The 27,612-nt window shown below is 39.3% G+C and overlaps 1 long non-coding RNA gene and 1 pseudogene across 1 annotated transcript in view; one reads left to right on the forward strand and one right to left on the reverse strand.

Moving 5' to 3' along the window:
• Positions 1 to 27,612, reverse strand: part of LOC150039450 (uncharacterized) — a 46,145-nt gene that overhangs the window by 10,274 nt on the left and 8,259 nt on the right. Inside the window, exon 2 of the long non-coding RNA XR_016534405.1 lies at positions 3,909 to 4,071. This is a non-coding gene — a long non-coding RNA (uncharacterized LOC150039450). The remainder of the gene's footprint in view (positions 1 to 3,908; positions 4,072 to 27,612) is intronic.
• LOC150039451 (poly(A)-specific ribonuclease PARN-like) lies at positions 10,818 to 18,493 on the forward strand (annotated as a pseudogene).

Consider the following 27,612-nt stretch of genomic DNA (forward strand, 5'->3'; position numbering starts at 1 on the left):
AGAGGTGTGGTAGATAAGAGAGCAGAGGGCAAAACCTGAGATTCAGAAGGAGTTTGCCAAGAATATTAGCAGGGTCTAAATTCTGCACCCCCCAAATGTTGGCAATTATTGGTATCAAGGCCTTCTGCTTGCTCTCCTACTTGAGCCATACCTCCATCCCTGCTTTTTGTTGTTTATTTTGAAGATAAAGTATCATAGACATTTCTGCCTGGGCTGGCTTTTGGAGATGAAATCGAACACACTTTTCTGCCTAGGATGGCTGCCAAGTGAACTAAGGACACCTGGAAGAGTATATGCTTTATACTTCATGTTTCTATTTGTTTGATTTGTCTGGCTATTAAAAAGATATATTTCGATCACTTGAAGGGTTAGGCGGGGTTGGACTAGATGGAAAAAAGAAGGAGGGAAGAGGAGACACTGATTATTACACAATATACACATAAATTAACATCATGAATTGGAATCCTCTTGAATAACTATTTAAAGATACAAAGTTAATTGGATTTAAAGACACTTTGTAAAGATACATCTAAGTAAGCAAGATATGACTGTAATTGCTACTGGATAAAAAACTGAATCTGTCAGAAACGTGGTTTCAAAACACATGAAATTTTATTTGCTTAAAAACATCAGGCTTCAAAACTATGCTTGCAAATAAAGCAACATACACATGACATCAGTCTAGTATTGTTTCATTGCGAGATAACACTTTCTACCTAATTTTGCTTTCACAATATAAAGTTTTATAAGCAAAATATTGGAGGATAACCTATTTTTTGGCTCTGACTGGTGGATCTGTTTCTGAATGAAAACACACAAAGGAAATGAATCATGTCTATCCAGACAGAACTTCTTTGAGGTGAGAGATGGGGTACTTTGCTTAGGTCTGTCTTCTGTGCAATTTCAGAGCAAGCCAAAGGCAACTGATATGGCTTTGTGGCTTCCACTTTTCCCAGGTACTTTCCATAGAAGCCTGGGATTGGTGAACACTTCTCAAAGCTTCCTTATCACATCAACCAAGACCCAAAGACAGCAATCCTGTCCTGATGTTAGCTGCTACTTTAAAACAGTGCTACAGCTGGAAAAGAATTCTCTTGGGCTCCAGAGGATTAATCTTGCCATTTCTCCACTGAGATAAATGAAAGAAGAAACAATGCCAGCAAACACTATTCTTCCAGCATCCTCAAAAACCAAACATTCTGGAGTGTAAAAGCCAAGAGTTATAAGCAAGAGGAAGTATGTTGGGCCCTTGAAAAATAAAATAAATTCTTCTGCTTATTTTGGCTGTGTATTCCCATTCCTTTCAGACTCAAGTCCAGATTGTCACAAGCAGGAATTATTTCCCTGTAGATTAATTGGGAAGAATTCACCTAGCACCCTGTTTCTCTTAAGTTATCTAGTGGACTGGAATGGCCAAGAAAATGGAAAATTAGTATCTATAATTTAGTTGAGGAGGAAAATAGCCCCCCCTATTTGCCACAGTAGTTTCAAAGCTGGAAATGAAAGATATCTAGAATATTTTGTTATCTTTAGGTAATGTAATTAATAATACATAAGTCTTAAGCCTAAACATAAAAATGGGGTATGGTACAGGAGGAAACATGATTTGAGAATTAACACATGCTCTCCAGAAAGAATTAATATGTTCTCTAGATGTAAAACCCTCACTCAGAACTTAACTGCCTTTCTGGGGGTCAGCAAATATTTCCCTAGCCTTGGCAAGCCAAACAGAGTCTATGATTAACTATGAATGTTGTCTTTATAAGAAGTCTTGTAGTTCACTGATCTGTTATGATTGGCACAGATCACTTGTTTCACCTCAAAAACACTGTCCAAATTAAGCTTCTAAGCTTCTGTAAGTCTTAGAGGAGCCCAACTTTGAAATTGCCCCACTACCTCTCAAATCAAAGAACGGCATAAAGAAACAGCAACCTTTAAGCTACTAAAATGAGCAAGCACTGTGGGGGTGGGTGTTTAGAAGGGTATGAAGGGGTAGTGGCTTTGTTTGTCAGTTTCTTTGGTATTGGTGACAACTATGTGCTAAGTGATTAATGCCTTTGTTTTTTTCTGGTGCGGAGATGGATCATTCCACTGTGTAGCAAAGAAGAGAATCAACAGTTTTCTGAAATATGACCCAACCATCATTGCTAGATAACCCAATCAACATGAATATTTTTCAACTCCAACTGTGATAGGAAAATAACTGACAAATTATCATCTCTTAATAATACAATGTTCTAAGTTTGCAAAACCTGAGTTATGAGTTAGATTGCTCACACATGTTACCTTAGCTACTTAGGAGGCTAATATCTGAAGATCTGCTTAGGCAGACAAATCTGAGAGACTCATATCTCCAATTAGCTGGCATAAAGCTGGAAGTTGAGGTGTGATTCAAGTGGTAGAATGGCAGCCTTAAATAGGAAAGCCAAGTAAGAACATGAGACCCTGGGTTCCAGCCCTGATACGGGCACAAAACCAAACCAAACCTGAGTTAATGGATTTATTTCCACCAAACTAGGGACAATTAGTAATGATTAAAAAGAATCTTAACACTGTACATAGTGTAAAATCCAAATGTAAAACCAGATATTCAACATTTTAGTTCCCTGTCTTAAAATTGTAAAGTTAAAAGCAAATCACTTTTATAGCTTTCTCCGGTTTTAGGAGTTGTAAACTTGAGGGAAAAAAATCTCCTCAGAAGCTGCTTTGCTTTAATTGTCTTTTACACTTTGCAGCTTTTTGCCCTAAAAACAGCAGAATATCGACACATAATATGATTCCATATCTTCAACTCATAAAGTTTATGGCAATAGTTTCTAGTTTCAATAGGATGAGATGGAATTATATCTTTACTAGTTACTTTCCTTTAAAGCATATGAGGCAATTTTCTGCCTTTTTATGAAGGACAAATCATTTAATATAATTGAAATCCTTCTTCCTTTAGCTCTTTCTTAGCGGTTTACATTATTAAAGCAAACAATGTCAATTAATTTTAGTTTTACATGTTTAATTTCTCCCCACAACCTGTGACTAAAAACATCTGGGAGTTGTATCTTGTGTCAAATATCTAGTCTAAGTGTTTTTAAATAACTTTTTCCTTTGTCAATTTAAGCTCTGTGTTAAAAAGCTCAATGGCTTTGTAGAAATGAGGGATACCTCAGATTTTGTGACATAGTAAGTTATTATTATCATGTAACAGTATTCCAGAGCAAGCCCCAGGACATTGTGACAGGTGTCTGACCTGTTCCCACACACCATGACAGAAACAAGAACACATTTCTGATCCAACAGCTGTGTCTGAAACCTTTCCACAAGCTAACAAACACACAGTTCACTCATTATTTGTGCCACTCTTTAAGTTCTCATACCTTTAAAAGTATAGGATTATATTTAATTATTAGTCATCTTCAAAATCACTTAACCAAGGCAATTAAACTTGGAGGGACAAGATACAGGGGAAAACTTCAAGGGAAAACTAATATTTTCTTTCACTAAAACCCACTAGATGCGACTTCTTTGCTGAATATTTTGCAATAACTAAGGTTTCCAGACCAAGTGGGTCAGAATTCTGTGCATGACTTTTCGGTGTTGGGCACTTGAACTAATACAATGCAATTGCTTGGGTGTGATGAAGAACCATGGGGCGAATGCTGGCTCCTAGCTGCTGAGGGCCTCGTGAAGGGCTGAGGTCAAGTCTCCTGTATCTGTCTCCTCATCTCGGAGGTCTGGGAGAGGACATGTGTCTGGGGCGATGCCTTTGGCAGGGCCATTCATGCCAGTGCATAGTTGGCCATCCTCTGCTCTGCCCCTTTAGCTCTTACTGTCCTGTTCTATGTATCTATCATTCAAGGAAGGATGAATCACAGCCCTATCATTCAAAGAAGAAAGACACATGGAGTCAGACTTACCAATTCTTCCTCTTCACACTCTGAATTATACTGTGCTGCTTCTTCTGTCTCTGGCTTCTGAACAATGTTTCTGCACACAAGCCAGATGGTCAGACTTGCAATGAACATTCCAATATCAGGCACAAACACCCTGATGCCATTGCCAGCATCAGCTCCTTTTAAGCTATGAAGGGAAAAAAATGAGAAGAGGACATTTAGTAAGTTCTTCTAGTTGTATTATTCTATTCAGTTTTAATGATTTCAAGTCAAAGGTGCTCAATTTCTACCCAGTAAGTCTCAGAAAGCTTTGCACTGACTTTGGCATCTTATGAAATCGATTGTTCAGGAAGATCCCAGCATTTCACGGTAGTTGAAGAACTACAAAGAACTCTAAGTCAATGGTTACTCCTAATGAATGCTAGCCAATTATATTGCTGTTAAATAAGGCACATGAGCAGTAAGAATACTACTGCTTGTGATGTAGGTGAAGCAATTAACAACAAAACAGATGCTAACAGCTAGAAAATACCTTATCCTAAATGTAAATCAAAGCCAACAGGTAAAATGGAGAAGACATGAAATCCATCCTCTAATCTGGGATCACATGATTATTTTGTGTCTAAGTTGCTATTATTTCTCATATTATTCAAAGACAGGTAGACCTCGATTAATTCTTCCAATCTCAGGGAAGAATATTCAATGTAGGATAAGAAGAGTCCTCATATCTAAATATACCTACAGCTAAAAATATTAAATCTCAAAAATAAATCCCCAAAGAAAGGTAGGTTAAAGAGAAACTTCTCTGAAGAGGAAATAAGAATGGCCTATAGACACATGAAGAAATGCTCTTGACATCTCTGGCCATAAAAGAAATGCAAATCAAAACAAGTTTGAGATTCAAGCCCCAAGACTGTCAAAAAAAGAATAGAACATCAAAGAAGGAAATGTTCATCAGAGATAAAACTTGATCAGGGACATGAATCAAAAGTCAGGGGCAAATAGTATATATATATTCGTGAATGACTGTCATACATATCCTTTTGTTTAACTCTTCTCTAAATGACTTGGAACAATGCAAATACTGTTGAATGCAACTGTATTGCTTAGAGAAGTGAAAAAAGTCTGTGTATGTTCAACACAGATGTAATTTTTTTCCCTGAGTATTTTCAGTCTGTGGTGGTTGAGTCACAAATATGGGACTTGTAGGTACAGAGGGCTGACTAAATATGTATTTATATCCACTTTGTGTGATTGCATATTATACTCATTGACATTATCTGTATTTAAAAGAATAATAAATAACATGACCTTCATCAGTTGGAGATGACCACTATTAACATTTACACAATAAAAATATCTGAGTAAGATCTCTACTTCCTGAGTACTTTGTTTAGGCTAAATAAGAGATATTTAATCTAATTAATCCTGAATAGAGTTAGGTATCTTTACCTGTCATTCACATATGGAAAAGAAAACCCTGCCAGATTCTGATAGCTCACTCCTGTAATCCTAGTTACTCAGAAGGCTTCAATCTGAGAATCCTGGTTCTAAGCTAGCCTGAGCACAAAAGTTGTAGAGACTCTTATCTGCAGTTTAACTTGGAAAAAATGCCCAATGAGTATATGTGAGTGTACATGTATTTATATGTGTGTATGTATGTATATGCACGCACTAATAATGGGGATTGAACTCAGGGCCTGGGCATTCCCCCTGAGTTTTTTTTTCCTGCCCAAGACTAGTGCTTTTTCACCTGAGCCACACCTCCACTTCTGGCTTTTTACTAGTTCATTGGAAATAGAACCTCAGACTTTCCTACCTGGATTTGGGTTCCAAATCTCAATCCTCAGATCTTAGCCTCTCAAGTAGCTAGGATTATAGGTGTGAGTCATCAGCACCCAGCAACATTATATCATTAAAGCATCTTTGTGCAAAATAATTGAGGCACTTCATGAAATTCACAAAGAAAGTGAAGTTGTGGGGAAAAGTTCTTTTTTTAAATTGCTGGGGTGATGTACAGAGAGGTTATAGTTATATTCATCAGGTAATGGGTACATTACTTCTTGAACATGTTTTTTTTTTTTTACCAATTCCCTTCCCCTACCCCCTCCCGCTCATCTTGTTTCTCTCTTCCTTTCCCTTTTTCAAATAAACAAATAAAAACATACATAATATATCAGGTACCATATTCAGATATAGTAACAACATGGGATAAACCATAAGGGGAAAAGAATAAAAAATAAATAGCTTCACATAGTACATTAAGAACAACAATCACAAATATAAATCTCTTGTTTCCATATCCTGGAGTTCATTCATATTAAGTGACGTAAGCATGACCCAAAGAAACACAGGCTCCATGTTTTTCCTCATTTATAACTATTAGTATATGTCCAGAATTCTCCCAGCATAGGGTCATAGTAGCTCAAAAGCTATGTATACACGGTCATATAGGATGAGGCTAAGTAAAAAGTTATCAAAGAAAAAAGTTATTAAAGAAAGGTAATATGCTCCGATGTGAGCTCAGTTTCTTGCACACAATACAGAGGAGAAAAGCCAGAACTTGGCTTTTCCCACCTGTGGATTTCATTAAGTGTCCAATTTGCTGTTGCTTTGAGTCAACAGCCTAAGCTTTGTGCTTTGTGGTCCCCAAAGAGACATTTTATGGCATACACGTACTGAAGAATGAAATGAACATAGCTTGCAAAAGCAATCATACCACCTGCTGTGGTAAAACCCAGCTACAGGCTCCAGGGCTGGGCTCTGATTTTCATTTGAAATAGAGTCAGGCACTGAGGTACTAAGCTATAAACTTGCCTTGTAGATTTAATGTTCATATACTGTCATCACAGAAACAATGAGACTTTTGAAGAGCATAATAAAGTGTATATAAAATGAACAGGTAGGTCATAGAGTAATTGATACATCATTCAGAGGCCATCTTTTCAATAAAACTTTCTTTTTTGTTTTGATCATTGTTTTATAAAGAATATTCATTTCAACTGAAATCTTCAGAACGCTGTGCAGTAAAAGTAAGACAAGGAAAATAGTCTGGTGAAAAAAAGTGTTAGAAAGTCTGGTACGAGTAGCTTATGCCTTAATCCTAGCTACACAGGAGGCTGAGATCTTAGTATCAAGTTCAAAAAAAGCAGCCCAGGGAGAAAAGTCCATGAGACATTTATCTTGAATTAACCACCTAGAAGCCAGAGTAGATCTGTGACTCAAGTGGTAAACTGCCAGACTTGAGTTTGAAAAAGCTAAGCATTAGTATTCAGGCCTTGAGTTAAATCTCCAGTATAATCACATGGCACAAAAAGGTGTTAGAAACTCCTAATTCATATTATTATCCTAAAAGACTTGAGAAGATCTGAAGTAGAACAAATGATTTGAATGTATTGAGCTGTGTTTCTCAAATTTATTTGACCACAAAATAACATCTGGCATCTATGACATTCTATGGATTTTGAGAGACACTAGCTGAGACCATGCTCATCAGTCTAGAATTTTTTTAAACAAAATTAGATGGCTAAATTAGAAACTATACTAAGGTACACAAAGACAGGCCCAGTCTGGCCTGTACAGCCTGTAACAGTATCCTGATAATTGTCTCAGGATGCCCCTCTGCCAGTCAAGCTTCCACATTGCTCCCAGAGTTTAATTTCTAGAAGCATTGAGCTGATGATGCCCAGTCTTGTAGCCTCAGAAAACACCCATTTTGCCTAGGCAGGGAACTAAGTTCTTGTTTCCCCAGGACTTGATTGCCTAATATCTCACTATGATTTCCTTCTATCCTCAATTTGTTTCTCCTCCCAACTAGCATGCAGATAAGAATGCGTTTTCAATTCTCTTCTGAGCTGGGCAGGGTGGTTCATGTTATTAATCTGAGCATTTAGGAGGCTGAGTCAGAAGGACTGTAAATCTGAGGCCAGCAGACGTTACGAAGAAAACAAATCCAACAAACAAATGTTCTTGCAAGTCTCATTCATAGCATCCCCATTGTAGAGTCCTTTCAAACTTGTTATTCAGCTACATGGTCCACAAATAACTGACTTCTTGCTATAGAAACCTGTGCTCTGCACACACTGGGGTTGAAAATGACTAATGCTTGGGTCAATCCCTTGTTTACCAGTGTACCCAGTACCAGGCTTCCTTCTAGTTTATCACTGGGTCCTGGGGACTTTCAGTGTGTGGAACAGTATGCATGACTCAGAGGACGGCTCAATGCATGTCAGCCCAAGACACTGTGGCCCTTCAAATATTCACTGTGCTTCCTAGAAATGAAGATTGCACAAACATGACTGATGAATTAGATAAGATAGGACCACAAGACCCCTCGTCATATAGTTTGTGGAAAATAAAGCACTAACATTTGTGAAGAAAAGGTTATTATTGCCCAGAAATGGCATGAGGATCACAGGATCCATGAATAAAACCCCAGTTGTATTTACAGAAAGATTTAATTGTCAAAATTGGACATTTTAAAGTATTAATGAAAATATTTTATGCATCTAGATGCACATTTGCCTGAGATCCTAGCCACACAGAAAGCATGGGTAAGACTCACAGTCCAGGCAAAAAAAAACATGTGAGATGCTATCTAAAAAAAGTAACTAAAGCATAAAAAGGCTGGGTAACAATCTAGTGACAGATCCCCCCTCCCACCCTTACCTACACACACACACACACACACATACACACATACTCATCACACATACTTATATATATATATATATACTTCATTTTAGTATATATGTAAGAGAAACATTTAAAAATAATTGCTGTTGTGTTATCTATGAATATTAAATGGATCAATCTGGTAGAAATCTTCATCATTACTTTAAAAATATTAAGTTTTTACTCATCACCATATACTAAAGAATTGAGTATGGGCCATAATGGTTTATCAAAGAAATGGAAAGATAAGGCAAGGTCAGATTGCACTAAGCTTAGAGATTTTTTTTTGAAAGAGTTCACATAACCAGACTTTAAAGATATAGAGCAAAGGAAGAAAGACCCTGATTATGAAGGCCACTGAGCCACAGGAGAGATAGTCATGGGTTCTGAAACTAAAGATGTGCATGAGGGATGCCAAGAGTCTGGAGTGCAAAGCTGCAGTTCGAAATGAAAGTCATATGGGCTTTGTACATGCAAGAAAGGAAGTCCTGGTTACAGGGGAAGAGTCAAGAATTATCCTTTCATATGTGTTCACCAAAGTCAGTAGGGTAACTGCATCCTAGGCAATGAATAGTATAAAGAAAATATACGTTCAAGGCTCTCTTAACTAGTCTATGTATTGTAGGACATTTAACAACATACTACATTTCCTTTCAAGTAATCCTAAGACAACAGTTTTCCAGACAGAGGCAGGTTCCCTGATTGCCAGAATAACAAGACCAGGGCATTGGCCAACCCAATGAACAGTCACAAGACCTAGCACATTTCTCCATATCCTAAGATTCTGAAAATTTTCCTTAAGTTTGACTGACTAGTGCCATGTCCTAATAATGAAGGAGTGTGTCAATGTATTGATAGAAATAAAATCCTCCAGTTACAGTAGGACAGGACTGGGGTAAGGCTCAGACAGAGCATTTGCAGAGTATGTGCAAGGGTCTGGCTTCTACACCCAGCCCTACAAAAACCCAAAAACAAACATAAAAATTTCACAAAGAATAATTACACTTAGGCAGCTCTTTAGAAGAGTGAATCCTTTGGTACAGAGGAGTTGGTAGAAAGGTCAACTTCAAATAAATGGCAATAACATGATTAAAATATCAAATGAGCACAGTTTAAGCAAATAACAGCTATTAAAATGCTTGCGCATGATTTTCTGATGGCTTCTGAAGTTCACACACCAAGACATACATCCATTGTTTTTTTCCTTTATCTTAACTACAGTTCTGTTTAGTTCAGGCATCTTCACTGGGTTGAGCTGTAATAGCATGGCAGGGACTGTGTATTTAATAATAACATACTAAAAGAGAGAAGACCCCAGAATCCAACTGCTTCACTCACCAAAAATTCTAAAGGTTACCTGGGTTGTGGCTGTACCTCATTTAACTTACACACTCCAAACCACTATTTTGACTAGGAGTTACCGGAGGACATGACTGTGTGTACATGTAGTCAACTCAGAGTAAATAAAAACTAACAACAGAAGCTTTCATTTTGAGTCTTTAATTCCTCCATTTCCAGTTCCTTGCTGGTTAGTTGGCTATAAAAACTTCAGGGAATTGAAGCCTGGGCTGGCTTCAAACCATGATCCTCAAAGCTCAGCCTCCCAAGTAGCTGGGATTGCAATGGTGGGCCACCAGTGTCTAACTTTAATTCTTTAATCCACCCAGGCCAGGAAACCATGGCCCAAAGATCAAAGATAATTTGTAGATCTCCTCCAGCCCTGGGATATGGACCGTGCCTTGAACTACTCTTAACAGAAGAGAAAACGGCACCATAACATTCTCAAGCACAGGGATGCATCCTCAGGGGCTGGCCTTCCAGATGAAAGACAACCTCAGTCACACAGACCAACTGAGGCTCCTTAGAGTGCACTTCCTGGGAAATTTACAACACGTCTCCATCATTCCACCACACTGACACAAATGCAATGCTAGCTCAGGCCTTCTCATCTGCTTAAATTGGTTCCTGGAATAGCTTGAGAAAATGAGCCAAATTCATTCTGCTAGAAGGAAAATGGGATGAGAGTGGCACATATATCCTCCTGATAAACATTCTAAAAATTCTCCTCAGGAAAGAGTAGGGATATTTGTATGTCAATAAATACATGTGTGTCTACTGTATCATATACATTTAACAGGCATTGTCCAAAGGGATGAGGAAAACAATGAGCTTTTTTAGGACAGGAGAGATCGATATAAGGTCAAACAAGTCTCCAAATGACATATAAAGTCTTCTGGTCATGTGTGTGAGCATGTATACATGTGCAAGAAGCTATGGTATGTGTATGGAAGGCACCATAGCATCCATGTGTGGAAAGCACCATAACGTGTGTGTACCAGATGTCATGATATATTAGCAAGATATCATGCTCAATGTGTTTACCAAGAAATTGCATATGTGCATGGCACTATGACAGCATATGTGTGAGCACCATAATGTCTGTGCAACTATTCACAATAGCCAATAATGTCTGTGCAACTATTCACAATAGCCAATCGATGGAAACAACCCAGATGCCCTACTGCAGATGAATGGATACAATACACACACACACACACACACACACACACACACACACACACACAATGGAATTCTACATAGCCAACAAACAAGATAAAATAATGGCATCTGCAGGGAAGTGGATGAAACTAGAGCGAATCATGTTGAGTGAGAGAAATTAAGACCAAAGAAACAAAAGGCGCAAGGTATCCTTAAATATGTGGATATTAGATCCAAACAGTACAAAAGCAATGACTCAATACTTGGGTCCCCAAGGTTATGGACATGGTCTTGGAGATACAAACATAACTACATAGACATAATGATGGGCTATATACTCTATAGACATAATGTTTTATTACATAGATTAATATAGATCTATGACATACAAAGCCTCAGCTTAATTTTAATTATGTTTTAAAATCTATGTGCCAGTGATTGCATATAGAGATTCCTTTTCTGAATGCTTGTTTGTTAAACATGACATTTGCATTAGGATGTAAAAATCAATGTTAATAAAATCTTTAAAAATAAATTAAGATAAATGTTTATTAAGTATAAATAAAACGTGTTCATATTTTGTAAAAAAATGTGTATAAGGTACTTTGCTATGTGGGTAAGGCACTATGATTCATGTGCATTGGGTTTCATAAGGTCTTCATGTATAATGAACAGTGACAATGAACTACGGTCAATAGAGCATGTGAAGTGTGTGTGTGTGTGTGTGTGTGTGTGTGTGTGTGTGTGTGTGCACATGAGAGGCTCAGCCAAAAACAGGAACTGGGACTGGGGTTGTAGCTCAGGGATTAGCACATTATCAGCACGTATGAAGTACTAACTTCCATTTACAGTACCCCAAAGGAGAAAAGGACAGTTCCTTCAGTTGGTCAAGTCTGAGATGGGTTTTGAAGGATATCAGGAAGAATATGATACATCCAGTGAATTAAAAGCCATGTGGTCATGTTGTAATATAAAATATAAGAATGAATGGGGGCCGGGAGTTTGGCCTAGTGGTAGAGTGCTTGCCTAGCATGCACAAAGACCCGGGTTCAATTCCTTGGTACCATATACATAGAAAAAAAGCCAAAAATGGTGCTCAGGCTCAAGTGGTAGAACTCTAGCCTTAAGAAAGTCCAAGGATAGTCCTCAGGCCCTGAGCTCAAGCCTAGGACTGGCAAAAAAAAAGAATGAATGGTAGAAATACTTTAGAAGATTATTTGGTTTCAGGTCTGTGAGAATCTTTGACATTTGGAGAGGTATTGGCAAAGCAATGTTAAGCTACTTTCTTGTTGGTCAAACATAGAACAAGTTATTTAACTTATTACTTAAATATTGCATTATCTATTTATTGTTAATATTATATATAACAATATATATTTATTGGTATATATTGCTATATAATATACAATATATTAATACAATATGTTTATATATTAATATATAATATGCCATATATTATATAATATATAAATTATAAACATGTTATATATTAGTATATTAATTCTTATAATATTAATATACATATGAATGTGTAAGATATATAATATGTTGTTATACTTTTATAACAATGAATATATAATGTAATATTTAGGTAATATACATAACATATATAACACATATAATAAAAATCACCATTTTTCTGACTGCAGTTGATTTAAAATTTGGAGGGACACACTCCCCAATTATATCAGTGTTCTATCCCTTATTTGAACCAACAGATAAAGAATATTCTTTTCTGTATTAACCACCCTATATATGTACATATATATATTCTATAGTAACCATGTAGCAATGAACTATGCCTATCTTTATTACTTAGTTTTCTGCTGACTGTAAACATTTCCTTTTCTCTCCACTTATTTTCCTAACCACAGTGTTGATCCTTGAATTGTTTTTCATTAGATGGCCTGAGATGATTGTTATTCATATGATGCTCAAATTGCTTTTGACTTGTGGGAGCCCCTCCAAGCTGGCATCTGTGACTTCTTCCCACAATTAATGGGGTTTTGGCTTGTTCTCTATTGCAACAAGATTTTCAGACCCATCTTTTACTTCTCCACCTTTCTTGTTTGTGGGCTTGAAGTGTGCAGGCATAGATTCAGAGCTGGCCTACATATTCGGGCTTTCTAAGTGAGCCGTGCTCCTGGGATCCTGGTTCTGGGCTCTTTCACTTGACCAATAGGAAATATATCTCTATGTATTTGCATATACTCGAATGTGCATATTAGGAATATTTCCATGACTCTCTGTGTTTGTTTTTTTAAACCTATGCATTCATTCTGATCACTTCAACTTAAAATTACCACCTCAGGCTTCCTTCTTGCCTTTTCTTTCTATGTTTATAATCTTCACTTTAGTGGTGAGAAATCTGGTTCCCTTGATTTCTAATATATTTAATTATATACCAAATCACTTAGTTGTTTAATATAACTAATTTGCAAACCACCACAGCTGCTTTAGCTCCTGCACTTTTGCCACCCATGCTGTAAACCACCCCTACGTGGAGTCCACTTCTAACACGCCCCCATTTGATCCCTGCCCCCAAATCCTGGCTTCTGCCAGGACTAACGAGCTTCAGGTAACCATTCCAGGTGCCATGTGATCCCTTTACTAGGTGCATGTTGCAGAAACCAATCCCTAAATGCTTGATGGGAAAGGAAAGAAAACAGGGCAAGGTGTGCAGAACCGGACAGGTTCTACACATGAGATGTAGCCAACATGGAGCCAGGTGACTTGAGAAGATGAGTGGTGTTAGGTGAGATGAGGGGAAATGATGGATGAGGTGGCCCTGATCAAGATTCATTGTACTCGTAAACTGATATGATGAAGTGAAATCCTTTTGGGCAACTACTTGAAGATAACAAAAAATTAAATATTAGATTTTTTAAAAGGCTAATGAAAAAGCTAAAAACCACAGGTGGAGAGAGATATGCAACCACATGCAGGTCAGCCCTGAAATACACAGAATCTGCTATCCACCATGTTGTTGACTCCAAATCCAGCTTTCCAGCCCTTCCCAGGACTTTGAGTTTCCCCCATTCTCTGAGGTACCAAGTGAAAAGAGTCCCAAAGTGCTTAAAGAGAAGGAAAAAGACAGCATAAGAGTTTTTTACCAATGTGTGTTAAATAGAACTCAGAATACTTCCTGAGAAATCTTTTGCTTTTGAAGCCCTTAGGCTTTGAACCACAAAGCCAATCACTGTATTCTACATAATATGACTGTTATGTCTTTTGAGCCTTCAAGAAATTCATCCTTCATGTTTTCAGAAGATGATGTAGGGAATGAATGTATAAAACAGTAATTTGCACTTTAGAGTCCTATCCTAAGTACTGGGCTGTGGCTGTCCCAAATCCATCAAGCTTGGGACTCCTCCTAACCCTCTATGGTTCTGAATTAGACACAGATGGACACACAATCTGAATTACTGCTTTTGAAGGTCTTTGTGCAGTAAAAGATAACATTGAGGCACAGGCAGGTTGCATCTCCCTTATGTTCCTCCACAAGGGATACAGTGCTTCTCGGTGAGGCAGCCCAGAGTGACAGCAGGCCCATTTCTGGAGGCTTCACTGACACTTCTTCAATATGGCAGCCATATCCAGGAAGGAGTTCCCTGAGATCCTCCAGAATGTCACCCATCTAGACACTTCTGTTCTCAGATGGACTGGTCTTCTTCCCTTTCAGACTTCACTTCCCCAACCTTGCCACACTTTATAGGGCCCGAATCCTAGGATGAATTCTTCTACCCACAATGCACTGACTCTTCTACATACTCCCACCCACCCAGACTGCTTCCAGACAATTCCTGTCATAAATATTTCATTGGCCTGCAAAACTTTGATGAATCCTTGTCAAAGAGAAGCCAGTGTAAACCTGCTCTGCTTGAACCGAAGGCCTCACTGCAGAGATTGGGATTCAGTCCCTCCTGCCTCCCCACCCCCTCTGCCCCTGCTCAAACCAGAACATATCCAAAGAAAAAGGAGGACTCCATTTGTTGCTTGGTAGGGTAAGGATTGTGATTTGAATACAGAATGCACATTGCTGAGAAAGAGCAGCTCTCATTTCTCCAGGTGGGGAAGTTTGCAAATGTCATGAAATATCAGCCTGTGCTGCCTTTGCAGGGAGTCAGCATAAAATAGCCACAACTAAACTAACAGGTATGTCATTATAGTGTGCTATCTAGCTTGCAGTTCCCTTACTGGGCATTACTTTTCAATAGTTAAGAAAACATTATAGCCATGATTAAGGATTTTTTAATAATACAAATTAAGGGCATATCAACCAATATTTTATGTTTTCAGAAATGTAGTAGAATGCAAGAAATTAAACCCTCCCCCATCTGCAACCACCTGGTGAGTTCAGGCTAGGTCAGGCTTAGTCATTAAGATTAAAAACTTTTCAATGCATTTGAACTGTAAGGCTGCAGATAAGGTATTTCAAATTTGTAATTATCTATTCTAACAAAGGTCTAAGCTGTAAAAACAGATCAAAATTGTTACAGAAATAAAATATTCAATCAATGAGAGAGAAACTGAGTTGTAAACTGTCACAAGGTTAAGAAAAGGGAACCTTTACAAACCAAGTAGATATTAGTTTAGTTACTACTAAGTTGTGGAAAGCAGCATGGACTTTTTAAAAAAAAATCACAACTGGAATGACCATGTGATCTGGATATATAGCCAGAGAATGAAATGCTGTTGCTTAGAACCACATAGATGAACCAGTAGGACACTACGTTAAATGAGGAAGCCAGGAATAGAAAGTCTGATACCACACAATCTTCCTATTTTGTGGAATAAAAATAGTTGACCTCTCAGAAGGCTGAGATCTGAGGATGATGGTTCAAAGCCAGCCTGGGCAGGAAAGTCTATGAGACTTATCTCCCACTATGGACCAAAAAAGCCAAAAAATGGAGCCATTGCACAAGTAGTAGAGTACCAACTCTGAGCAAAAGAACTAAAAAGATAGTACCCAAGTTCTGAATCCAAGCCCAAGTGCTGGCATATACAACACACACACACACACACACACACACACACACACACACACACACACACACACACACGCAAGCACACATGCACGCACACACGCACAGTAGTTGATTTCACAGAGTGGAAAGGCAGCTACTATGACGTGATTTATGAATGGCTATTAAGTCATGATTAGATAGGAGCAACAGTAGTGGTGTTCTGCTGACAGGAGGGTGTATATTTTAGAGCAGCTATAGGAAGGATTGTTAATATTTCACCCTAAAGTAAAGATAAATGTTTAAGGAGCGAAACCAACTGATTTAATTATCACATAGTATCTAAAGTTTATCACAGCCCATCGCAAGACTCAAATCCGTGAAGTTATTATGTATCAATTAAAAATAAGAAGGAAATTAAATAAACCCAAGTAGTGAATGTATATGTTTATAAAATAAATTCTAACATGGATATAGTTACATATTATAACAGGGATATATTACAGGATATAGTTGCTAAAATTAGATTATACTTCCTTGGGCAATTCAATTGTGATGGTATTCAAAGGCACATTCAAGTCAGGTGCTAGTGTTTACACTTGTAATCCTAGGTAATCAGGAAGTTGAGAGCCAGAGGTTTGCAGTTCAAAGCCAGTCCTGACAGAAAAGTTCATGAGCTACCTGGCCCCACAGGAAGAGTAATCTTCATAAAGTGTACCTGGCCATAGAGGAGGCAGATTTCTTTGCTATCAATGGGGAATCAGTGATGGACCCTCAGTGACCACATTAAGTTATGGTTTTGACACTCCAAAAGAGAGATATCAGAAGCTTAAAAGGCATTCCATGGACTTTTTGCCGTTTCAGTTTGGCCTTTGCACTTTTAAGTACACAGACCACACAGATTCAAAATATATAACAAAGTCATTGAACTTCTATGTTTTTCCCAAACCCTTCAGTAGATCCTCACCAGATGTCAAATTCATTTGTCAGAGCTCCAGCACTGATTTCCTAGCAAGCCAAGGATTTGATTTTAATAAAGTTTTTCTCAATGGAATTCCATATTTAAATCAGGAAGAATGATAGCTGAGAGAGCAATATGATGAAAAACGTTCTCAGGCTAATGGCGAGGGGGCACTGGCCTACATGTCTCCCGACACTTCACAGTGTCCTGTGATGATTCCTGAAGATCAGAAGAAGCTTATTGAGCAAGTTGTAATGAAAATAGAAGACTTACTACAAAGCGAAGAGAACAAGAATTTGGATTTAGAGCCATGGAGTGGGTTCCAAAGAAAGCTAATTAATCAAACTTTGAGCTGGAAGTATCCCCAAAGCATTCATGTTGAGACTTGAGAAACAGAAAAGAAGGAGCGGTACATAGTTGTCTGCAAAGTAATGAGGGCGAACGCAAGAGAAGGGAGCAGCAGAAACATGCTAAAGAACAGGAGGAACTTAATGACGCTGTGGGATTCTCAAGAGTCATTCATGCCATCACTCATTCTGGGACACAATATGCTCCTGAACATCATGCACTCAGTCCACCAGTTCTACTGCCCTCTGCCTCCGCATTTGAATGGCTTTAAGGAGATGATGATGTGTGTCTTTCCCAGGCTCTGGGATACTAAATTGATGGCCAGCACACAGCCTTTTAAGGAAATCATTAACAACACATCCCTTGCAGAATTGGAAAAGTGGTTAAAAGAGACACTTTTCAACCTTCCTAAAGTTGAAAGTGCGGAAGGTTTTCCAAGCTTGCGAGCAGCTCTGTGATGTTTCTATCACCTGACTGCGCTTCAGCCCCACATGAACATCCGGGTTCTTTTCTTGGTCCACCAAAAATTCATGTGTCTGCCAAATCAAAACTCACCGAGCTTTTTTTAAACAAGCTATCTCTCATGGGGATCCTAGACCCCCTGATCTAAACCTGGAAGGGCCAGACTTGCAGTCTAAATGTGACCATGACTCTATGTGACATTTCCTAAGGTGTGGAAAACCAGTGACCTTTACCAGCTTTTCAGTGCCTTTGGTAACATTCACAAATCCTGGATTGATGGCACATTGGCCTTCGCATCTCTCAGCCAGCCTGACTTAGTTAAGATTGATATGAATACCAGCAAATATGCAGAAAGCTATGGATCCAAAACTATGCTGAGAATGTTGGGAAGAAATGGGAAGACAAGTAGACCAAGAGAAAATGGAAAGAAGACAGTTGGCAAGAAGTGGAGCAGAAGAAGCTGGACACGAAAACCTCGTCTCATAAGTGACAGAACCATGACTTCTGCACCAACAGCTTCTCGGCTACCAGCACAGTGGGAAAGAAGATTACAATGCAGGAGAAGCCAGCTTGGGAGATGGAGCAAGAAGGAGGGATGCAAGAAGGCCAAGAAATTGAAAAGGATGAAGGAAGAGCTTCTTTTGTTAGGGAGCCGTATGGTCAGCCTGGCCAAGCTCTTCGAAGTTCCTGACACCAGCTAACCAAGACCTGAGGAGCATGCTGGGAAACCACACTGCATTGTGTTACAAAAGCATGGTGTGGGAGGGGCAAAACCATGAGGGTTTCCAGTTTTTACTTTGGTGGCTGCTGCTTTTTTTTTCCTTTCTTTCTTTCTCCTTTTTAATCTAAACTAACTATGGACACACATCACAGCTGTGGGCTGTTGTGAGCATCGGAGTTACTATACTAACCTGTTAATTATTTTCTGCACCTGGAAAGCTTTCCTGCTGGTCTGTATGAAAACAGAGCCCACATCTGGTGTCTTGGCCTCAGGTTCAGGCTTGAGCTCTCTACTGCCTGTCCCAGTCTGTGGGGCAGTCAGAGGTCAAGGGCATGGCTCCTGGAGGCCACAGCTTCCCACCACAGCTGCTTGAAAACATCAGTCAGGCTTGTTTCCTGTGGGAATGATGCAGGGTGGATCCCTGGGGGAGCCGGCGTGGGCCATTACACTCTCCTGCCATGCCAGCTTTTGTGAAGTGGCCCAGAGAAAAATCTAATGCTGTTATAAGTGGGTGCTTGGCTCGCTCTGCAGAGTTTCTTCATTGCTCATCCTTGCTTGATGTTTCTGTGTGCATGTGTGTACGCAATGTGTGTGTGTGTGTGTGTGTGTGAGAGAGAGAGAGAGAGAGAGAGAGAGAGAGAGAGAGAGAGAGAGAGAGAGAGAAGAGAGAGAGAGAGAGAGAGAGAGAGAGAGAGAGAGAGAGAGAGAGAGAGAGAGAGAGAGAGAGAGAGAGGAGGGGGTGGGGAGAGGCAGATCATGGTGAACCCTGACTTGGATGTGAGCACCAGTGACAACTGCATGCTCAGAACCTCCTCCCTATCGTCTGCTTCCAATAGATCATTAGTAGACATTGAACATTTTTGTATTGTGAAAATAAAAATGAGAAAGTGTATTTCCAAAAGGATCAAATTAAAGAAATTTTCATAGAAAAAAAAAGAAAAGTTCAGGAGATCAGTCCCCAAAACAGCACAAAGCTGTCACTCAAAGGAGTGACTCTAGCAAGAGAGACCATTTAAATAAACAGGCTAAGCAGGGGCAAGGTTCTGAGGTCAAGTCCCAGTACCAGGGGCTATTCAACAAACATTTATGGGGGACACAGAGTTGAGGCAGATAGACTAAAAGTGGAAAGTGGGGATCCCCTGAAGGAAGGGGAACCAAGGTGCTCAGCCACACAAAGGCCTGCACGTAATGTTACTAGTAGCTGTATTCATAGTCATGTAAATTGAGTATCATTACTCCACCCAGTGACCCAGTCTATGCTAACAACCCACCCAGTAGAAGTGGAGGCTGATGGATTGTTGAGAATCCACAGATAGAGAAATCTAAAGTTGTTGCTGTGCGGAAGGAGGAAGACAAAGGCATAGACTGCAGGATTCTAGCACACGACTAGCCAAAGCTATGAGTCATTGTAACACATCTGCTTAGTCATTGCTGAGGGAAGACTTTGGGGGTGAAAATACTATGCATTTTTATTGTGGTGGGGTCCCATGACTGGAAGTATGTAGTTGGCATAGTGAATGTAGATAACACCTCACTGGCAGAGAGGGAGGGAAGGTGGGAGGGAGAGAGGGAGAGAGAGAGGGAGGGGGGATGGGAAAATAACAAGCTACAAGAGGGAAAAGAAAAGGTATGAGAGAAAGAAGAGGGAGAACGAGAAATCAAGGTAGGAATGTTGAGAGGAAGGGGATGGGAAGAGAGAGACAGGAGAGAAAAGGATCCAGAAATAAGAAAAGAGTAGAGGTTGAAGCTTGTTTTCCTTACCATGAGCGCTCATGAGCCAGTAGCTCATGCCTGTAATCCTCGCTATGCAGGAGGAGATCTGAGGACCTTGGTTTGAAGGCAAACCAAGTAGAAAAGTTCTTAAGACTCTTATTTCCAATCAACCAGCAAAAAAAAACTGGAAGTGGAGCTGTAGCATAAGTGGTAGACTGATAACCTTAAATGGAAAAGCTAAGGGGCAACATCCAGCCCTGGAGTCTAAGCACTAGTATTGACACAAAATAAAATAACGCTAAGGAGGAACAGAAGAGAGGAAAGGCACGTGTAATACAGAAACATAGAAAAAAGACAATGTAAAAATTTAAATGAATAAGTGAAGAAGCAATGGCAACCAAAATCCAAAACAGACACTTGATATAAAGGAGCATTCTAAATAAGCCATATCTGGTAGTGTGTAAGTGTTGAAAGTAACAAAAATTGTACTAATTTCTAGTGAGAATTCTTTATGACATCTCAGCATGAAAAAGCAATACAGTCCAGAGGTCCATGAGCCTAAAGCATGGTATTATTTTAACAGAAGCTACTCCTGGCTCTTCTCCCCAGGGAGTTCCCTGCTACAATAATTTATGGCAAGGGTAAGATGAACAATTCTGGATGCAGTGGAAATTGTTTCTTTGGTGAATCATTTTGCTTGAAATGTTGGGAAATGATGTCTTAATAAGTTCAAGACCTATTAAAAATCACTGATTTATGTGATTAGGTTATTGAGAGATTTTTCTCCTGCAGAAAGATTTGTTATTTTCATAAATAAGAACATCATGGATCTATCTATCGTTCTATCTATCTACCTATTTATCTCTATCTATCTCTACTGGTACTATATATATATATATATGTATATGTATATATACATGTATACTTTCACATCTGTACAGAATCTATCTATCTATCTATCCATTGATCCTACTGGCCAGATCCAAGCTTTCTAGTCTAATGGGAACCATATCCCACTGGCCTTCACCCAGGTCACATACTACTGAGCCTGTCTTGAATGCTGTCATTGCCCTTTTCTTTCCTAGGGCAAATACTAAACCTCTGACTCACCTCCATACATCCAGCTTCCCAAGTCAGATGCATTTCCTCTCCTGTTCCACCATGATTCCCTCCTTGGGGATTCCTGATCCTTCATACAAGCTTTGTCTGGACGTGGACATCACAGTGTCCTGTGTCCATTCTGAGAACAGTGAACAACACAGAGGGGGGCTTCTGCTGCTTCTCTTCTGTCTCCACATTGAGCTTAAGGCTGGCATGTGGTCCTTATTTACTAAATATCTCTTAATTGAATTGAACAAGAAATCATCATTTATTATGGCCCATCAATTTGGCAAGGCTAAAAGTTCCGTAATGGCCTGTTGGTGCTGTAATGAATTTTTCCTTTTAGCACGCCATTTAACAAGCACTTCCACTCAATGTCCTCTGGGTACCTACAAAGGCCGAGAGCCCCTGGTGGGGCTCCCTATCAGCTTTCTCCTCCTAAGGTTCTCAGACTAGATGTCTTCAGATTATGACATCTCTCTTTTTTTTGCCAGTCGTGGGCTTGAGCTCAGGGCCTGAGCACTGTCCTTGGACTTAGAGCTCTGCACCTGAGCCTCAGCACCATTTCTGGCTTTTTTCTATGTATGTGGTACCGTGGAATTGAACCCGGGTCTTCGTGCATACTAGGCAAGCACTCTACCACTAGGCCAAACTCCCAGCCCCTGACATCTCTCTTCTTATTGGGAAGCCACTAACACTTAAAGCCAAGATTTGGGCCATGTTTCTGGGTACTGAAAGCCCCCTGGATGGTTCAACCAGCTGTCATCAGCCTAGAGAGCTCGTAGGTCACTGCAGTGCTTGTGGGCTGAGGGCGTTGGGCTCCCCCTGACTTGGAGGACAGAGAGTCAGTGACTTGTGAGGCTGAACACAGTGCTGGGTGGGGACTGTGGCTGCTTGTTTGCACCCTTTACTGAGCACAGCAGCAGACCTCAGTGCCTGTCATTTCCACCTTAGGCTGAAGCACTTATCTATTCCTCTCATTTCTCTTAGTAGGAAGTGGCACTGGGCTTGTTGTTTTCCTTGATCATAACTTTCTTCTTTCTTTTCCCTAAACTAAGGAATCCATGACCGTGAAAACACAGTAACTCTCCTAGGGTATGGGAACTAAACCAAAGCCACCCAGGAAAATGTGTCCTAGTGACAAAGAAAGATTCCAACAGAGCTAATATTATTCACTATGATTTTTTTTTCTTGAACAAGTCAAGCACCTGTTTTTTGCATACATCTGATGACCACTCAGTAACTCCAGGCCCAAGCTGATCTTTTGGTTTCAGATTTCTCAGGAGAAAGATTTCCTTGTCCTCCCTACTCCTGCCCTGTGATCTATATCCATTAGTGTTCTAATGCAAAAAGAAGAGGAAGAAGATGAAAATCACTGGCAAATTCACTAAAATGACATCCAGTCCTATAAGAAATTTGATTATCTATGGGGATGACTAAATAAATATGGTTAGCTGGTCAGAGGAGAGTGCAGAGAAGTTTTCAAACCCAAACATTTCTCATGATGGCCGAGTGAAAACAGTGTTCTTTCTGTTTACAGCAAGCAAGTCAATACATGGCTTCTGGTGCAAGCCATTTGAAGCTCTGTCTGAGCCTTTCTGGTCTCTAATCTGATATTTATTCTTTCCTGTGCTATTACCTTGGCCATTGATCAGGGTTTTCCATTTGCTCTTGGAATGACATCCTCTCAGACTATTTATTGCTCACAGTTACAAGGCCAAGCAAACTGAGGTGGGTAGATCTGGCCTGGGTCACCACTTGGCTCTGTCCACTGATGGAGTTTGGTCTGGTACCACATACTGTGGCCAGGAGAGGTGCAATATTCACAGTTATTTGTCTCTCTAACAGGGCCTTCCACACAATCCATAAAAAAAAATTCTTCTGAACCTCTCAGAATAAAGAGCGTCACTTAGAACTCACCTTAGTAGATGGATGCAAAGGCAGGGTGAATACCTTGTGTCTGAAAATCTCAAATCTGGGAACATTGATAGCTTATCAATAATCAAGATGACGACAGGAGAGGAAATTTCCAAATCCTGAAGGTTGGCTTCATATAGAGAATTGTTTAACAAATATCATCAATCAAGATGTATTGTATTCATAAACTGATCCATGGAATGGTAATTCCATAACTATTAATGATAATACAAATATAATTTAAAAATACCATGTAAATGACTCCAGGCTATGTGAATCTGGATCATAAATAATTTTTTTCATGTTAAGTCTATCCAAAAAATAGCTCATTATGTATAAGGAAATATTCTTAAAATTGAAAAATTGATTACAGGCATGAGTCACCCATGCCCAGATGATTTCTAAATCCTACAATTCCTGAAAGAAAAAAATAAAGATACTAAATATCACTAAGTCCTCCTCTGGCCATGCCTGTTAATAGCCTATTGCTTTTTTTTGCCAGTCCTGGGCTTGAGCTCAGGGCCTGGGCACTGTCCTTGGACTTTCTCAGGGCTAGAGCTCTACCAGTTGAGCCTCAGCACCATTTATGGCTTTTTTTTCTATGTATGTGGTACTGAGGAATTGAACCTCACCAAACTCATGGCCCGAGCCTATTGCTTTCTAATAACTTTAAACACTTTTTTTCTTTTGGCAGTATTAAGTTTTGAACTCCGGGCCTCATACTTGCTAGGCTGGTGCTCTATCATTTGACCCAAGCCTCCACCCTTGCTCTTTGCTGGTTATTTTGGAAATGGGGCATAGCAAACTTTTCTGCCTTCGCTAGTCTCAAACTGAGATCTTCCAACTTTCTACCTCTTGAGTGGCTAGGATTACAGGTGTGGCCATGAGAGTTTTCTTCACCATAAGCATATTTAGAATGCACATGGATAGCTTCACATATATGCAGAATAAACGGAAAATGTAATCTGTTGACAATGAAGCGTAACTCTTTCATATGACCCATCAGCAATAAGAACGACTTTTATGCAAAAAACAAATTTACTATTCTTTCCTCTTCCATAGGAAGTGATTGTTCAGCCTTAACGAAGGCAGCTTTCTCTGCTAGAAATGATGGTCTAGCTTTAACAGAGCTCTGCAAGTCCTTTTTTTTTACACATATTTTTTAATAATTTTTATTGTAATTAATAAAAGGGTTCCATGATATTTGAAAGATAGAGGGTGCATTAATTCACATACATTGATATCCTTTCACATGTCTTGTTCCCCATTACCCTCCCCCCCACCTACCCCCCACCCGAATCTTGGTTTTCCCCCCTTCCCTATCCAATTTCAAATAACCAAATACAAATATATCCAATATATCAGGTAACAAAGTGAGATACTGTAACAATATGAGATAACCAAGGAACAGCAAAAGAGATGAGAGATAACATAGCACCTTAAGAACAACAATCATTCATTATGTGGTTTCTGTTTCTATATCCTAGAGATCCTTTCATTTAGCATCCTACTATATGGCCTTTTGTATCAAGGTTTTGCTCTATTACAAATCTCTGCTAGGAGAGCCCAAGGTTTCTACTGATTATGACAAATGAGGGAAACCATTGAGCCTAAGTTCCTTTGAGTCTGGCTTACATCACTTAATATGATCTTTTCTAAGTCTTTCCATTTCCTAACAAATGGGGCAATGTCATTCTTTCTGACAGCAGCATAGAATTCCATTGTGTACAAATACCACATCTTGTTGATCCACTCATCAACTGAGGGACATCTAGGCTGGTTCCGTATCTTTGCTATGGTAAATAGTGCTGCAATGAACATTGTTGTGCTGGTGGATTTAGTATGTCTTTGTTTCTGGATGATTGGGTAAATGCCAAGTAGTGGAATTGCTGGGTCATAGGGGAGCTCTATGTTTAGTCTTGTGAGGAACTGCCATACTGCTTTCCATAGTGGTTGAACGAGTTTGAACTCCCATCAACAGTGTAGCAGTGATCCCTCCTGGCCATATCCACTCCAGCATCTGTTGTTATTAGTTTTCTTGATCCTGGCCATTCTGACTGGAGTGAGGTGGAATCTTAGAGTTGTTTTGATTTGCATTTCTTTTATGACCAGAGATGTTGAGCATTTCTTCATCAAAGAAATAGAACTACAGACCTATTTCTTTGATGAACATCGATGCAAAACTTCTCAACAAAATACTGGCCAACTGTCTACAACAACTCATCAAAAAATTATACACTATGATCAAATAGGTTTCATCACAGGGAGGCAAAGCTGGTTCAACATACGCAAATCAATTAATATAATTCAACACATCAACAGGAGCAGGGACAAAAATCACATGATTGCCTCAATAGATGCAGAAAAGGCATTTGACAAGATCCAACACCCCTCTATGTTAAAAGCTCTGGAGAAACTAGAAATCCATGGAGCATTCCTCAATATAATAAAGGCTGTGTATGACAAACCCACAGCTAGTATTATACTTAACGGCGAAAAGCTAAAGCCATTCCCTCTAAAATCAGGAACAAGACAAGGATGCCTATTCTTTCCACTCCTCTTTAACATAGTACTAGAATTCCTAGCCAGTGCAATAAGGCAAGAAGCAAGCATAAAGGAGATCCAAATAGGGAAAGAGGAAGTAAAACTTTCCCTCTTTGCAGATGACATGATCCTGTATTTAAAGAATCCTATAGACTCTATTCCAAGCTCCTTAAGCTGATTCAAAACTTTCAAAGAGTAGCAGGGTATAAAATTAACCCTCAACAATCAACTGCCTTCCTCTATGCCAACAGTGAGAGGAATGAGGCAACAATCAGTAAAGCAACTCCTTTCGCAATAGCCTCAAAGAAAATAAAGTACCTAGGAATTACTTTAACTAAGAATGTAAAGGACCTTTTTGATGAAAACTTTAAAACCCTGAAAAAGGAAATTTAAGCAGAACTGAGAAAATGGACAAAACTCCCTTCCTCCTGGATTGGAAGAATCAATATCGTGAAAATGACAATCTTGCCAAGGGCAATCTATAAATTCAACGCAATACCAATCAATATCCCAATGTCATTCTTTAAAGAAACAGTAGAGGCAATCCAAAATTTCATATGGAATAATAAAAGACCTCGTATAGCAAAAACACTTCTTAGCAGAAAGAACAGCGCAGGAGGAATTTCAATTCCAAACTTTAAACTTTATTACAGAGCTATAATTATCAAAACAGCTTGGTACTGTCACAAGAACAGGCCTGAAGACCAATGGAATAGAACTGAAGACCCAGATATTAAACCATAGACCTATGGCCACCTAATCTTTGACAAGGGAGCCAAAAAAATAGAATGGAAGAAAGATAGCCTCTTCAACAAGTGGTGCTGGCAGAACTAGTTAAAATATGCAGAAAGCTAAAGTTGGATCCTTCTTTGTCACCCTGTACTAGAATTAACTCCAAATGGATCAAAGACCTGGAGGTAAAAGCTGACACTCTGAAAACGTTACAGGAAGGAATAGGAGATACACTAGACCTCATTGGCACAGGTGGAAACTTTCTTAATAAGGACCAAGATTCACAACAAATCAGACAAAGGCTGGATAAATGGGACTTCATTAAACTGCAGAGCTTTTGTATGGCAAAGGACATAGCTAGTAAACTAAGCAGGAAGCCTACAGATTGGGAGAAGATCTTCACCAACCATACAACAGACAAAGGCCTCATATCTACAATATCTCAACAGCTCAAAAAATTGAATCAATCTAAAACTGATCTCCAAAGTAACAACCATCCCATTAAAAGATGGGCCAAAGACTTAGAGAATTCTCTGAAGAAGAAACAAAAATGGCCTATAGACACATGAAGAAATGCTCAACATCTCTGGTCATAAAAGAAATGCAAATCAAAACAACTCTTAAGATTCCACCTCACTCCAGTCAGAATGGCCAGGATCAAGAAAACTGATAACAACAGATGCTAGAGGGGATGTGGCTAGGAGGGATCACTACTACACTGTTGGTGGGAGTGCAAACTCATTCAACCACTATGGAAAGCAGTATGGCAGTTCCTCACAAGACTAAACATAGAGCTCCCCTATGACCCAGCAATTCCACTACTTGGCATTTACCCAATCATCCAGAAACAAAGACATACTAAATCCACCAGCACAACAATGTTCATTGCAGCACTATTTACCATAGCAAAGATATGGAACCAACCTAGATGTCCCTCAGTAGATGAGTGGATCAACAAGATGTGGTATTTGTACACAATGGAATTCTATGCTGCTGTCAGAAAGAATGACATTGCCCCATTTGTTAGGAAATGGAAAGACTTAGAAAAGATCATATTAAGTGATGTAAGCCAGACTCAAAGGAACTTAGGCT

Source organism: Megascapheus bottae, unplaced genomic scaffold (genome assembly GCF_031878675.1).
Source record: "Megascapheus bottae isolate mThoBot1 unplaced genomic scaffold, mThoBot2.hap1 HAP1_SCAFFOLD_40, whole genome shotgun sequence".
In the NCBI taxonomy this organism is placed as follows: Eukaryota; Metazoa; Chordata; class Mammalia; order Rodentia; family Geomyidae; genus Megascapheus; species Megascapheus bottae.